The 14,836-nt window shown below is 52.9% G+C and overlaps 1 long non-coding RNA gene across 2 annotated transcripts in view; it reads left to right on the forward strand.

Annotated features, from left to right (window-relative positions):
- The window catches only part of LOC135981523 (uncharacterized), a 28,836-nt gene extending 14,309 nt beyond the window's left edge, over window positions 1-14,527 (forward strand). For both annotated transcript variants that reach the window (XR_010598578.1, XR_010598577.1), the window contains one exon: window positions 14,184-14,527. This is a non-coding gene — a long non-coding RNA (uncharacterized LOC135981523). The remainder of the gene's footprint in view (window positions 1-14,183) is intronic.
- The last annotated feature ends 309 nt before the right edge of the window (window positions 14,528-14,836 follow it).

The following is a 14,836-nucleotide window of genomic DNA, read 5'->3' on the forward strand; positions in this document are numbered from 1 at the left end:
GGGGAGCCCCCCCACTAAGCCCCACATTCTGCTCCCTGCAGCATAGTGCCCCCCCCCCCCCCCAACCTCTGAGGCATTGGGCTCAACAACGACTCTGAGAGGAAAATGCCACCTGCACCCCTGGCAGCATTCTGTTTTCCCTGGAGGTCTCCCGGGCCCAGCTCACCTCTCCTGCAACACCCGTCAGAATCACAGCTTAAGGTGCAGGCCGGTCAAGATGATCAGCTGAGCACCTGGCTCAGCCGGCAGTCAGATGCCATCCATCCAACCTTTCTGCACCCAGAGCAGGGACTTCCCCAGAGCCCCACCCAGCACCTCCAGCTGTGGGGGTCAGGGTTGGGTCCCTATAAACCTCACTCTCTCCTGGAGCCCGCAGAAGGCACGGATCCCTCAGAACAACTGTCTGGCTGAAAAAGGACAGGAGGCCTGGAGGTGAGAAAAGGGGCAGCCAGACAATAACAAGTAAACACCTAATTCTTAAAGTGCTCTACAAAGAAGAGCAGTGTCACTATCCCCATTTTATAGATGGAGAAACTGAGGCACGGAGAGGGGATGGTTACCCAGCAGGCCAGCCACAGAACCGGGAAGAGAACGCAGGTGTCCTGAGTGCTAGCCACCAGGAGCGAGTCCTGTGCTCTATCCACTGGGCAACGCTGCCTAGAGAGATGCTAGTTTTCCCAGCTGCAGCCTCCCACAAACGCGGCAACCCCAGAAGAGTTTGCTGCAAACGTCGCCAGCCCCTCTAGCACTGCAGGAGGTCATACCAAGGCCTGCTCCTCCCAGCTCCAGCAGGCAGGAAGTATCCCTTACATCGGCAGCTCCGAGGGCGGCCAGAAGTTCCTCTTCCTTTTCCTGATCCTGGGAAGATAACAGGCAATGTTTTCCATGAGCCTGTTCAGTGCTACCCGCAGTATTCATGTGCAGGACCCCTACCCTCTGACACACGCACATCTACAGGCAACGTGGTCCAATCCCTAACTGTCCCGGGCCAGCAGGCAGCCTCTGTTGGAGAATCTGGGACGTGAATCGAAGACCTGGAGCTGGACAGGGTGATACCCCTAGTGTGACCGAGTCTGGACAAACACTTGAGGCTTTCAAAGCATTTGACAAGCATTCATGAATGCCCCTAACAGGTGGGTGAGAATCAGGGTCTCCATTTCATAGAGGCAAAGAGGGGCGGGGGCAGGACTTGTGTAAGGTCACACAGGGGTCACTGGAAGAACGCCAGAAGTCCCAACTCCTAGTGCCCCGGGCTCTACCCACTAGACCACATTTCTCTCAGAGGTGGGACTAGAATCCAGGCAGCCTGACTCCCAGCCCTCGCCCCCTCCAGCTTCCCTGTGCTGTAAATATCTCACGCTGCATCTGAGTGGTTTCCCCCTCCTTTGCAGTAGGAAAGGGGAGACTCTGCAGGTCACGCAGGGGTGGTGTCACATCTCTGTGGCCAGGAGAAAAGGAACGGCCCATGCAGCAATGGGCTGAAACTCACATGCAACTTGATGTGTCAGACCAAGATTTGCAGGGCTAGGGGCAAGGAAGCTGGGCTTGGAGACAGGCCACTGGCATGGGCTTGCAGAGCCCTGGGTTCAATTCCTGCACGCCTTGAAGGCAGTTACTTGGTCTTTCTGTGCCTCAGTTTCCCATCTGTACAACAAAAAAGATTGGGGCCACTTGGGATTGCGAAAGGCTCGGACACCAGGGTGATGCTGGCGGAGAAGTACTGAGACAGAAATGTAACCAGTTGACAAACTCTGCCAGTCCCTGCCAAGCCCTTGTGAGGATTGGCTTTGCTGACGCTCAGTGACTCCTGCGCTGCAGTCAGAGGTCCCTTCTGTGTCTGCTCAGGCCTGGTCTCTGGGAGGTCCCATGCAGTGACACTGAGCAGGATTGGCTGGGAGTTAGAGAGGCCCCCAAGGTCTAGCTGTAAAGCATTTCCTTTTGATTCCCTTTGAGATGAGGGCCGCTGCAGCCTCTAAGTGTTTCAGGTTCATAGCAAATGGGGCCATGCAGAAAAGCCTGAAATCTTGCTGTGCAAACCAAACCAGGGGCCCTGAGTCGCCCAGATGCCAGGAGGAGACAGCAAGCCACATGGACAGCCCGGGTCCTGTTAGGGTGACCAGATATCCTGATTTTATAGGGACAGTCCCGATTTTTGGGTCTTTTTCTTATGTAGGCTCCTATTACCCCCCACCCGCTAGCCTAATTTGTCACATTTGCTGTCTGGTCACCCTAGGTCCAGTGGGGCCCCAGATCCCACCGACAGCTGCAGTTCCTTGTGCCCATCCTGCTGCTCTGGCTCAGGCAATCAGCGAGGAAGGGCTGCATAAGATGGTCTGGAAAAGGGAAATTTGTCCGCTGCCCCTCATAATGCTGGGACTGCAGTAGCGAACTAATGGACAGATAGATGTGTGCAGAGATAGACAGATACACAAAGGGTCATGTGAGGGATTGGGTAGCCGGGTGTGTATGTGAATAGCGAGGAGGGTGTGGACAGGGGTAGATGGCTAGATAGATTAGATAGGGTGTGTGTGCAGGGAGATAGATTAGAGAGTGAGAAGAGTGTAGATTAGACAGAAGAGGTGTATGAGGATGGCTAGCTAGCCGTTGAGTGTGCCTGGGAATGGAGGGACAGAGAGGTCTACGGGACCACGGAGGGGTGCATATGGAGCTAGATAAGGCTACGAGGTCTGTGCGGAGCTGCAAGGAAGACACCATTTGCACAGGACAATAGTTATTATCGGGCTAGCTGTGGGTTCATGAGCGCTATGTACTGGTACCCTGGCTCTTAACACACCTCCATTGCGGGGGTGCCTCCTGGGATGAGGGCAGGCGCAATGCAGCACACAGCTGGCTGGCGCCAGCAAGCCACTGCCCAGGGGGTGTCTTGTGCTCAGCATGTTGCACAGATTGCACTGGGGTGGGGGCCTCCGGAGTAGACGCGCAGGGAGGGAGATGCTTGGGCTCCACTGACCAGCCTGGCAGCTGCAGCCTTTGTGAAGAGTTGCAGGGGCTTAGTAAAAGTACTGACCTAGGGCTGCCAACAGCAAAGGCGCATGTTATAATTAAAGTGTGTGTCTAGAAAACACTGCTGCCCTCTACTGGAGAGAACCCAAACTCTTGGGTGTTTGCCATATGCACTATAGTACCAACAACTAGTGGGGAGTCTCCTTTAGCTCCGGGAGCAGGAAGAGCTGGGTTCTGGCTTGGCTGCTACAGCGATGTTCCTCCTGGCCATGTAGCAGCCTAGCAGGAGGCGCAGAGGCTGCGGTGGGCCCAGACTCACGGCATGATGAGGCAGGCCATTTCCATAGTAGGGGGCCTGGCTGTCACACAGTGACCCACACGCTGAGAGAACCTGCTCTACATGGCTGCCTTTCTGGGTGAGTCGCAGCCAGGCGGAGAGGGCCAGTGGCACTAGCATGTGTGAGGGAGGCTGCGACCGATTGCGTGATCAGCAGGGAGATTGGCCCAGTGGTTTCTGTGCTGCTTCCTGGAAGTCCCTGGAGCATCACCGAAGAGTGGCGTCCGTGCCCTCTGTAGGGGTCTATTCCCTTAGGTGCCAGGGTTGGCGGGACCCTAGGGACATGTGGGGAGGGGATAGAGGCAGACCTGGAAGCTCCAGTACTACCCATTGGGCTGGGAGGGCTTCCTGGGCTGGCAGAATAGGGTCAGGCGAATAAAGCTAGGGCCTGTTCCCCTAAGCAGAGCAACTCAGCTGTAGACAGGGCCTGCCCAGGGTGGCAGCCATGGCTGGGGGGCACCTGTCCATCATGCACTCAGCTCCAACACAGCTGGCTCTGGCACTGTAGAAGGCTCCAGGGTGCCGGCATCCTGGCCTCTGCCAGCCACTGGGGTTATTTGCTGCACGTGGCTGCAATCCCAGATTGTGCCACCTTAATTTTTTCTCTCGTTGTCACCTTAAGTCCCTCCCTCCTTTCCCTGCCAGAGTCGATGAGAGCCTTCGGCCTGGCAGTGAAGAATGGGCATTTTGCCCATTCCTTGGAGGAGGTGTGTGCTAGATGGCACTGTCCCAATCTATGCAGAGTGAAAAGGGGAAACACTCTGGGTTGGGGAAGGGGGGCTTTTATTGACTTCATCCCAGGGAGTCTAACAGATCAGGGCACGGGGGGTAGCAGGGCACCTAGGCACCAACACCCCTCCTCGCACAGTGCAGCCTGCAGGAGTCTCCGCCGTGCGGGCACCCACCCAGCCAGCCAAGGGCTCAGCACACCCCGAAGAGCTGAGTCCAAAGTGTGCAATGGCTTAAAGGCACAGCACCACTACGCTGCCGGCTGGCTGGCCCCAATCTTGTAGGCACTGGGCCAGGGAGCTTAGCTCTGTGGGCTGGCTGGGCTGGGCAGCGGCAAGCTTAGGTGCCAAGGTGACACAAAGAAAGAGGAGAGAGGGGCACATTAATTGGATGAAGCCATGGCCACATGCTGTCTGTGGCCTTGGTGCTCCAGGGCCAGGGGGTTATAGATCAGACAAGTCCGGCACAGCTGTGTCACTCCATGTCCTCTGGGCATCACACAGGGGTGCCAGGAGGTGGAGGGGGAATTGCAGATGTGTGCTCTGTGTACATGCATCGGCGTCCCTGCCACCGATGCCAGGCAGTGAGCTGTCCTGTCGTCGTCTGCAGAGTGCTTGTTCCCCAGGAGAGGTTCATTGTGCGGCACCTTAGGTAGCGGCTACGCCAATGGGGTGCCAGGGACTGGAACTGCTTTGGCCCTTCCTGACCCCAACACAGGGAGATGGGCATCTCTGTTACAATCAGCTCCCTCCAGCAGGCTGCCGTGCAGGAATCATCATTGCGCTCAATTCTTATGGGAATCTTTGTTGCAACCTGCTCCACTGGAGGGGGGGAAATCGGCCAGATACCTGCTCCCTCCATGCCCTGTGCGCATTTCCCAGGTGGTCAGTGTGTGTGCAGGCCAGTTTGTGAATGCACTGGGCAAAGCAGGAGGGCGCCCTCCCATAATATGGGGGTCAGGGCACATGCCTGTGTGAGCTGTATGCGGTGGCAGGGCATATGGTGGATGGGGATGGCACCATGATCCAGTGCATGCAAGCGATCTCCATGTACTAGGTGGGTGTGATGGAATCCCCGGGGTACAACCTGGAGCCGTGGGACTGCTGTGCCACCTTAATTCTCCAGCCTGGGATGTCTCTCACAAAGCTATGCCAGTGACAAGCCACGAACCCCTCCAGGTGTAGTGATCTCTGAGCCAGGAGCAGGTGGAGCCCAGTGAAATTGCATGAAGGATCTCCAAGCCACTCATGAATCATGCAGAGAGAGGCACCAGCCAATCACCCAGTCCCCAGCCTTGCCCTCTAGAACTATACCGTCTTGCACTACTCAAGACTCCCTTGGACAGTGCAATTCATTAATTAGTTTACCGCTTCATCAAAGGGTAGTGGACATGCACCAGCCCGTTAACCTGAGCTGAGATTCCCCAAGCACTTCAACCAAACCATACTGTTTTAGGTAAAATATAAAACAGGCTTATAAACTACAGAAAGATCAATTGTAAATGATTATAAGGAGCAGGCAGAGAGATCAGAGTTGGTTACATAAAAAATAAAAATAAATTTGCAGTCTAAATTCTACAAACTAAGCTGGATTTGAATCAGACAGTCTTGCACCCTAGTAGATGTTACAGGCAGCTCACAGTTCTCAATACACAGGCTGGATTCCCTTTCAGCCTGGGACCAATCTCCCTGGTTCAAAGTCTTTGTTCTCTAGATGATAGTCCAGGCGTTGCTATGGGGAAGGGGAGAGGCCAAGTGGTGATGTCACTGCCCCTCTTTTATATTTTCTTCCAGCTGCTAGAAATATCCTGGCTATGACGTGGGGTCAGGCAACCCCTACTCAGTGGCGGATTAACAAATTTGCCACCCCTAGGCCCTCAAAAAATTGCCCTCCCCCGTGCGAGCTCACCTCCACTCCCCCACGGTAAGCCTGGGAGGGAGGGGGGAGAAGGGGAGTTGTGGCACGCTCGGGGGATTGCGGAGGTGGAGTGGAGGTGAGCTGGGCCAGGGAGCCATTCCCTGCCCCCCCCCAAGAGTTACTCCCCGTTTCCGCTGACCCCAGCTCACCTCTGCTATCCCCCGAGCGTGCCGCTACTCGCTTCTCCTCCCTCCCTCCCAGCGCTTTCGCGCGCAAGCCTGGGAGGGAAGGTGAGAAGGGGAGTTGCAGTGCGCTCTGGGGATGGCGGCGGTGGAGCAGAGGTGAACTGGGGCGGGGAGCGGTTCCCAGCTCCCCGGGTTACTCCCCGCACCCGCGGGCCCCAGCTCACCTCTGCTCCACCTCCTCCGAGCGCACCGCTACTCGCTTCTCCCTCCCTGCTGCCCAGTGCTTTCAGGCGGCAAGCCTGGGAGGGAGATGGAAGGAGGGAAGCGCGGTGTGCCTGGGGGAGGAGGCGGGCCGGGGATTTGGGGAAGGGGCAGAGTTGGGGAGGGGGCGCAAGCAAATTTGCCGCCCCTGCAAATTTGCTGCCGTTGGCCTAGGCGATAATATGCTGCTGCCCCTACTGTGTACATGCCCTCTCCGAGGAGCCTCTGGGAGAGGGGATTCTTAGTGAAGGGCTATCACCGTCTATCTGGCTACTGATGGTTGCTCCTTTTTGTCACTGAAAGGCCAGCTGTGGGCATCTCCTAACCTCACAACATATTTCAGTAACACAGATATAGGACCCTTCTTTTTCAGTTTTTATTTTATTTTAATTTTTCCTGGGAATTTATCAGTGTTTATTACCACAACAATAAAACAGGTGAAAAACAGTGCAAAAAGCTATTAATATTTTTTCTGGGTAAATATCAGGTTTTAAATTATTTTGGTGGACGGAAAGTCAGGAAAAACGTATTCAGTATGCTTTGAATTCCGTTCATCAATGTGGTTTGCTGCAGAATAAAAACAGAACTCAAAACACAATGCCACCTCTCAGTTTAAGAAAACAATATCTCTCTAATCACCAAATAAAACTTTTCATTTGAATAAACAGCTGACAGTTGTAGACTTAGAACTATTAGCCTATAAATATTTACATTTAATAATTGGGCCACATCATTTGCAGCGCATACATTCAACTTCATCCTTTTCTCCTGGTTTTGTTTTTTAAAACTTTTGATTACTTTCTTGTTCTGAAACGTATTCTGATACAGATTTTCGTTTTCTTCCTGTGTTAGTGTGTCAAATTTTTAAACCATTATTTGCTAGCAGCTTGAATGTGGTGGGCGCGAGATTTATCAGTACATTCAGATTTGCACGCACTTCAGGGTTGTTTGTTTATTGGGTGTATCTTCCAGATTAATAATAGCCTTACTTCAACAGGCAGCTTTGCATCTACACACAGACTAATGGATTATCATCATACATAGATCTCAAGCAATGTATTGTATTTTCCTAATAAAACAAGTTATGTTTTGTATATTTGAATGATACAAAAGTAGGGTGAAAATCAGAAAAAAATGAATAATATCTTTGTAAAACCCGGGAATATTTTGGTAAAAATCGATTTAAACTGAAAACGAAGGGGCTTACACATATAGCAATACTTCATAATTTCCCATACAATGAGAGTACACACAATTCAACAGGATATTAAGGTTCTACAGAGCAAGGCTTTTTAAATGTTACCTCATAAGGCCTTCATTGTACAAAACACATCATCATCACATCACAGCGGTGAATGTGGGAGTTGCAGGGTGCTATTTTGACATACATAGTGTCCCCCACTCCCCGCTTAGTTTACTGCAGGAGTGTTGGTCACCGACTACTGCGGAGGCAGTGTGCCAAAGGTCCTCTTTAGGTTTTGACCATATAACTCCCAAGTGTTGCTGAACATTGTTGTGTTGCCCACATATGCTCTTGCACAGCTCTGGGTACCTTCTCACACTTTGTGGATCAGTCTGATGATCTCAAAAGTTAGCCAGTGGGTTCCCTGGGTTGCTCGATAGCATCTCTTTGTATCAAGGCAGCATTGTTAACCCTTCTGCTTTTCTGGCTGGCATTAACTCAGTGCAGATATTAATGTTTTCCAGAGTGTAGGTACCTTGGCATTTAGCCATCAAAGCATTGAAGTGTGCCTCAGTTTCCCCTTCCATTCAGCAGACCAGGTTTATTATGGTTTCTCTGCTGTGATAAGCTTCAAGTCTGTTTACAGGTATTAGCTGAGAAGCAGCATTACCGTAGGGCTTCATAACACAGGGTGTGTTCTTATTTACCACTCTCAGCATGGCTAAGGTCTTTCCCCAGAAATCATGCAGATTGCACCTTTTTCCTAGGTTTTACCATCAGTACCAAATGTTCTGTTATCAGGTTTAACTTTAGCATCAATTGTTTTATCCTGAGGTTTGACAGTAGAACCAAACCCTTTATCACATTTGGGCGTTCACAAGTGTCTTTGCCATACCACGCCCCCTGTTTAGAAAAGTCTGGTTTGTTCAATACCCACTGTGTCTTTTAACTCCTTCCTGAACCTTTGGCTGTAATCTGTTCCCTTCAGTGTTCCCTTCAGTGCGGGTTCTCAGTCCAGCCATTGCTTTGGGGCTTTGGTACTCCGAGGCCTGGTTAGGTGAGGATATAAGGGGATCCTGCATATTGGCTAGCCCCCTGTGGAGCTATGTCCCAACCCCAGGACTGGACATATGCAAAAAATCCATCTCCCCTCTTGGGGTTACTCTGTGATCCCCAATCCCAGCACTGGGACCTTCCCTGCCCCCTTTTCCTAGAGGGTTGTGGTCTGTGCTCTCTGGGCTAAGAGTGTCTGCTCTTTGGTCAGATGCACCTTTTCCCAGCAGTTTACTCAGCTGCTTTCTGTGTCTTACCAGCCTGTGTCTTACCCCCTCCCCTCTGCCAACTGGGTCCTTTGCCTGTTCACAGACAACCTCTGCCTGGCAACTTTCTGGACTCCACTTCTTGGCTGTTACAGGTGTGGGAGCTGCATCTTGACTTAAAGAGACACAGTTACTTTCCACAAGCATATCAGGACCAGTGGCCTGGAAAATGGACCTGGATTGGGGTAGCCTCCATCACCCGTTTCTCTGTCCCCAAGAGGTCAGCTGTGTGACTGCTCCCCTCCAGAAGGTCAGCTGCACCGTTTCCTCTCAAACCCTGAGTCACTGGCTGCCTGCCTGGGTGCACAGATGCTGAATCAGCCACTCTGTCCTGGGCAATTCTCTTCCAGGTGAGGAGACATTCATGTTCTCCCTCTATTCTTACCCCATTTTCCTTCTCTGGGACCCCTCTAGGACACATCTCTCTGTGCTGTGTAGAGTGGGGTCTGTCCCTGGTTCAGCTGCAAAGGGCTCACAGCTGGAACAGTTCTCTCTCAGTGATAGCACTCCACCCCCTCCCTCCCTGAGGAGAGCTGCCTTCAGCTGCAGTGCAGGAGCCGGTCTCAGATCCCCCCACCAACACACACACCTGGAAGCACGCTGCTTCCTTCTGCTGCAGAGGAACCAAAGAGACTTTCTCCCTTTCCTTCAGCTGTTCCTGGGGCTTTACCCTTTCCCTCAAGGATCCCAGCAAGATGATCCTTCTTACTGCAGGCAAACACCTTACCAGCATGAGCTACATGGAAAAAATCATTTCCAATAAGCCTATCAATGGGGATATCGTCCACCACTCCCATCGGTAATACACTTTCTAAACCCTCCGTTTCTAGGTGCATTTTGGCCACAGGCACAAGAATCCTGACACCTCTTACTAATAAAAGCTCTGCCATCTGCCCTGGCAATGTGTCACCTTCTTGAATTACACTCTGCTTAACCACAGAAATCTCTGCACCTGTATCCTCCCATCCTAAGTATTCCCTGCCATTCATTTTGACAACCTTTATGTGCTCCAATCCCACACAACCAGTATGATAAGTGTCAGGTGTCTCAGGCTACGTCCTCACTACAGGGGGTGTGTGTCAATTTAAGATACGCAAATTCAACGTATCGGAGCCGACTTACTCCACTGTGAGGACAGTGGCAAATCGACCTCCGTGGCTCCCCCATCGACAGCGCTTATTCCTACCTCTGCTGGTGGAGTACAAGCGTCGATTTGGGGATCGATTGTCGCGTCCCGATGAGACGCGATAATTCGATCCCCGAGAGATCGATTTCTACCCGCCGATTCAGGCGGGTAGTGTAGACGTAGCCTCAGAGGCTTCTGTGCTAAAGGACAGCAGGATTAACATGGGCTACTGGCTGTCTGCTTCCTCCCAGCACAGGGCATGTATTCCTCAGGTGATCAGTGGAATTACAGTGCTAGTACCTTATGGGCTCTTCTGTTTTTCCAGGGGGATTGGGATGGGGATTAGAGGAATGGTTTTGGGGAGGTGAGTGCCCAGTCTCCCATCCATCCTCCTTTTTCCCAAGGGGAAAATGGGATCCTGCCTTCCCACCAGGTTTAAACCCTTCTGTCTGTAGTTTACTTTCAATAGATGCCTGGGTCTGCTCAAAGGCATTGACTAGAGACACCAGCTCATCCACAGTTTTCACCTTTTCACCCCATAAACCCTGTTTCACATGATCTTTACATATACTTAGGAAATGCTCCTGAGCAACAAGGTCAAACATTTGTTCGAAACTTTCAACACCTTTTCCTCTCACTCACGTTCCCTTTAGATCTTTCATCCTGTTTCCCTGTTCTCCATTCTCATACCAGCATTTCTCTTAAGATTTCTAAATTTCACCCTATGTGTTTCAGGGGTAATCTAAAATTGTTTCAAAACAAGTTCTTTGAATTTACACTACCCTAAAGCATCTTGATTTGGCATTTCATTGAATATATTCAGAGCTTTACCAGTTAACTTTGCAACCAAAGTGGGGATCTTCTTGTTATCAGAAATTTCATGAACTGCCCTGAGCCTCTCCAGAATAGTAAAATATTCTGTGATATCATCTGTCGCTTTGTATGCAGGACTCAATTGGTCAATGAATTGGTCCCATTTGTGGAATTTTGGAGCGATGGGAATCAGTGGGGTGGGAGGGTCCTGGTTCTACTTTTCTAGCAAGTCCAACTGGTGTCTCTGCTCTTCTTCCTTTTCCTCGGGTTCTCTGGCTTGCAGATCTAGCACCTATTGATGTGCTGCTATCTCTACCTGCTTCAGTTCCAAGGCCCTCCAACGTGCTAACACCTTAGCTTGTTTCTGGGCTCTTATTTCCAGTTCTTTCAGTTCCACGGCCCTTTCACGTGCAGCTTCCTCTTTGGCCTTTTCTGCCTCTTTTAGCTCCTAGATTCATTGGTGCTCTTTCTCCTTTTCTGCTGCTTGCAGTTTCTACAGCACTAACCTTCCAACTGCATCACCCTCGCTCCTTGTCCTTTTTATGCCTTTCTGTTTCTATTTCCCCTTCCCAAAGTAAGCAAACAGAAAATAAAAGACAGTTACCTTTTTGTAACTGGTGTTCTTCGAGATGTTTTGCTCATGTCTATTCCACAATAGGTGTGCATGCTCGCCACGTGCACCAGTGCTGGAAGTTTTCCCCTAGCAGTACCCATAGGGGGGGAATGCCCCCCACAACTCCTGGAGTGGCACCTGCCTGGCACGATATAAGGGGAGCTGCGGGCTCCCCCCACCCTCAGTTCCTTCTTGCCAGACAACTCTGGCAGAGGGGAAGGAGGGCGGGATGTGGAATAGACATGAGCAACACATCTCGAAGAACCCCAGTTACGAAAAGGTAACTGTCTTTTCTTCTTCGAGTGATTGCTCATGTGTATTCCACAATAGGTGATTCCAAGCTATACCTTCTGGAGGTGGGTAGGAGTTCACAAGTTCTTGGGACGGAGTACCGCCCTGCCGAACCCAGCGTCAGCCTTGGTTTGGGAGACTATCGCATAGCGCGAGGTGAACATGTGAACCGAAGACCACATGGTGGCCCTACAAATGTCTTGTATAGGGACGTGGGCCATGAAGGCAGCCAACGAGGCCTGCACCTGAGTCGAGTGTGCCCTAACAATGGGCGGCAGGGGGACACCCGTCAGCTCATAACAGGAGCGGATGCATGAAGTGATCCAGTTGGAAAGCCACTGAGTGGAAATCGGCTGGCCTCTCATGCGCTCAGCCGAGGAGACGAACAGTTGCGAGGACTTTCTGAAAGGCTTGGTCTGCTCGAGGTAGAAAGCCAGAGCCCGCCTCACATCGAGCGTGTGGAGACAGCGCTCCTCACGGGATGCATGGGGCTTGGGGCAGAGGACTGGTAGAAAAATGTCCTGAGAGCACCTTCGGGAGGAACGAGGGGTGTGGGGAGAGCTGGACCTTGTCCTTATGAAAGACCATATATGGCGGCTAGGAGGTCAGGGCCCTGAGCTCCGAGACCCACCTGGCCGATGTGATAGCAACCAGGAAGGCCACCTTCCACGAGAGGTGAAACCAGGAACACGTGGCTAACGGTACAAATGAGGGCCCCATAAGATGAGCCAGCACCAGATTCAGGTCCCATTGTGGGACCAGGGGCTTAGAATATGGGTAAAGCCGGGCCAAACCCTTAAGGAACCGGCCGGTCATAGCATGGGAGAATGCAGTATGTCCTTGCACCGGGGGATGGAAAGCCGATATGGCTGCCAGATGCACCCTGACCGACGAGGGCGCCAGGCCCTGGGCCCTCAGGCAGAGGAGGTAATCAAGGATAAGTTGGATTGGGGAGGCCGTTGGGGACACACCTTGGTCCGCCACCCACCTAGAAAACCGAGACCACTTCGCCATGTAGGAGCAGCAAGTGAAGGGCCATCTTCTTTCGAGGAGGACACGCTGAACCTGTTCTGAGCATGTCCTCTCCTCGCCACCTAGCCACTGAACAGTCACGCCATGAGGTGAAAAGCTGCCAGGTTGGGGTGGAGGAGGTGGCCCTGATCCTGAGAGAGCAGGTCCGGGCAGAGCGGCAACAGCCATGGCGGAGCCACCGCCAGGCCCAGGAAGGTCCCGTACCAGTGCTGCCTGGGCCATGCCGGGTCAATGAGGAGGACCCTGGCCTTGTCCGTCATTATTTTCTCTAGGACCCTGCTGATCAGCGGGAACAGGGGGAAGGCGGGACCTGGCTGTCGTCACCGGGAACCTTACGATCGAGTCGATGAGCCCTTTTAGGGTCTCGAAACTGTCTTGGGGGAGAGAGGCCCTGGCCGACGTTGCGTCCAGGAGCGCCCCAATAAACTCTATGCATTGGACCAGGACTAACATAGACTTGGTGATGTTTACTAACAGGCCCAGGGCAGTGCATGTGAACAGGAGTGCCACATGATCCCTCACTTGCGACCGGGAGGTGCCCTTCACCAGCTAGTGGTCCAGATGGGGGAATATCTGGACCCCCCGGCACCTGAGATAGGTCGCTACTACCGACATGCACTTTGTAAAGACTCTGGGGGCAGTGGACAGACCAAATGGGAGGACCAGGAATTGGTAGTGATTCTGTCCCACCACAAAACGGAGGAAGTGCCTGTGCCCCTTGAATATGTGGATGTGGAAGTATGCGTCCTGTAGATCGAGGGCCGCGTACCAATCCCTGGGATCCAGGGATGGGATGATGGAGGCCAGGTAGACCATGTGGAACTTGAGTTTCACCATGTACTTGTTCAGGCCTCGCAGGTCCATGATGGGTCTGAGCCCCCCTTTGGCCTTTGGGATAAGGAAATACCGGGAGTAATACCCCTAGCCCAGGAACTCCTTGGGCACAGCCTCTATCACTCCTAGTTCCAGGAGCCGCCCGACCTCCTGCTCGAGTAGAGCCTCCTGTGATGGGTCCCCCAAGAGGGATTGGGGTGGGGGGTGGTTGGGCGGGGAGGAGGTAAACTGAAGGGTGTAATCTCAGGAGATGGTTTTGAGAGCTCATCGGTCTGAGGTGAGCTGCGACCATTCCGGGAGGAACGCACACAACCGATTGGAAAAAGGGAGTTTTTTGGGGGGTGGATCCCTGCTGAGAACTGGCGGGGTACCCCCGAGCGTCCCGTCAAAACCTCCTTTTACCCACCTGCTTGCCCTTAGAGGACCCAGGCGGGGGGGCAGGCCAGTATTGTCTTTGTGGACGTTTCTTATAGTCCCGTTGCTTCTTATGGGCGACCTTGCACTTCAGGAGGGCGGCCTGGGTGGGAGTCTGCTGCAGCTTGAACTTGGGCTTTGCCAGAGCAGGGACATAGAGGCCCAAGGTCTGGAGGGTCGTGAGGGAGTCTTTCATGCCGTGCAGCCTTGTGTCTGTTTCCTCAGCAAACAGCGCCTTCCCATCAAAAGGGAGATTCTGCATTGACGATTGCGCTTCGCTGGATAGCCCAGAGAGCAGGAGCCAGGACACCCATCTCACGGACACCACCGAGGCCATGGACCGTGCGGCTGTGTCCACTGCATCCGAAGCGCCTTGCAGGGATGCCCTCGCAGTTGCTGCCCCTTCCTCCACGAGAGCCTTAAACTCCTTTTTATCGCGCTCCCGGAGGGAGTCCCCAAACTTGGGGAGGGATCCCCAGAGATTAAACTCCTAGTGATCCAGGAGAGCCTGATGGTTTGCTACTCTCAGCTGGAAGCTTGACGATGAATAAATTTTTCTCCCGAAAGCATCCAGCCTCTGAGAGTCTTTGTTCTTTGGGGTTGGAGCTGGCTGCCCCTGCCGTTCCCTGTGGTTGATCGACTCGACCTCCAAGGAGTTGGGCGCCGGGTGCATATACAAATACTCGTACCCCTCTGAGGGCTCCTCCATCTCCTCTGTCTGGAGGTGGAGGCTCACTGCCACCCTTTCTAAGAGGTCTTGGTGGACCCAGTAGTCCTCCTGTGGGACAGAGGGGGGCGGGGCCGCAATCAGCTCCTCCGGACAGGGCAAGGAGGCCGGTTCGGTGCTTTGGGTGTCAGCCGGTACCGGAGGATCCACC

This window comes from Chrysemys picta, chromosome 2 (assembly GCF_011386835.1).
Source record: "Chrysemys picta bellii isolate R12L10 chromosome 2, ASM1138683v2, whole genome shotgun sequence".
NCBI classification, from domain to species: domain Eukaryota; kingdom Metazoa; phylum Chordata; order Testudines; family Emydidae; genus Chrysemys; species Chrysemys picta.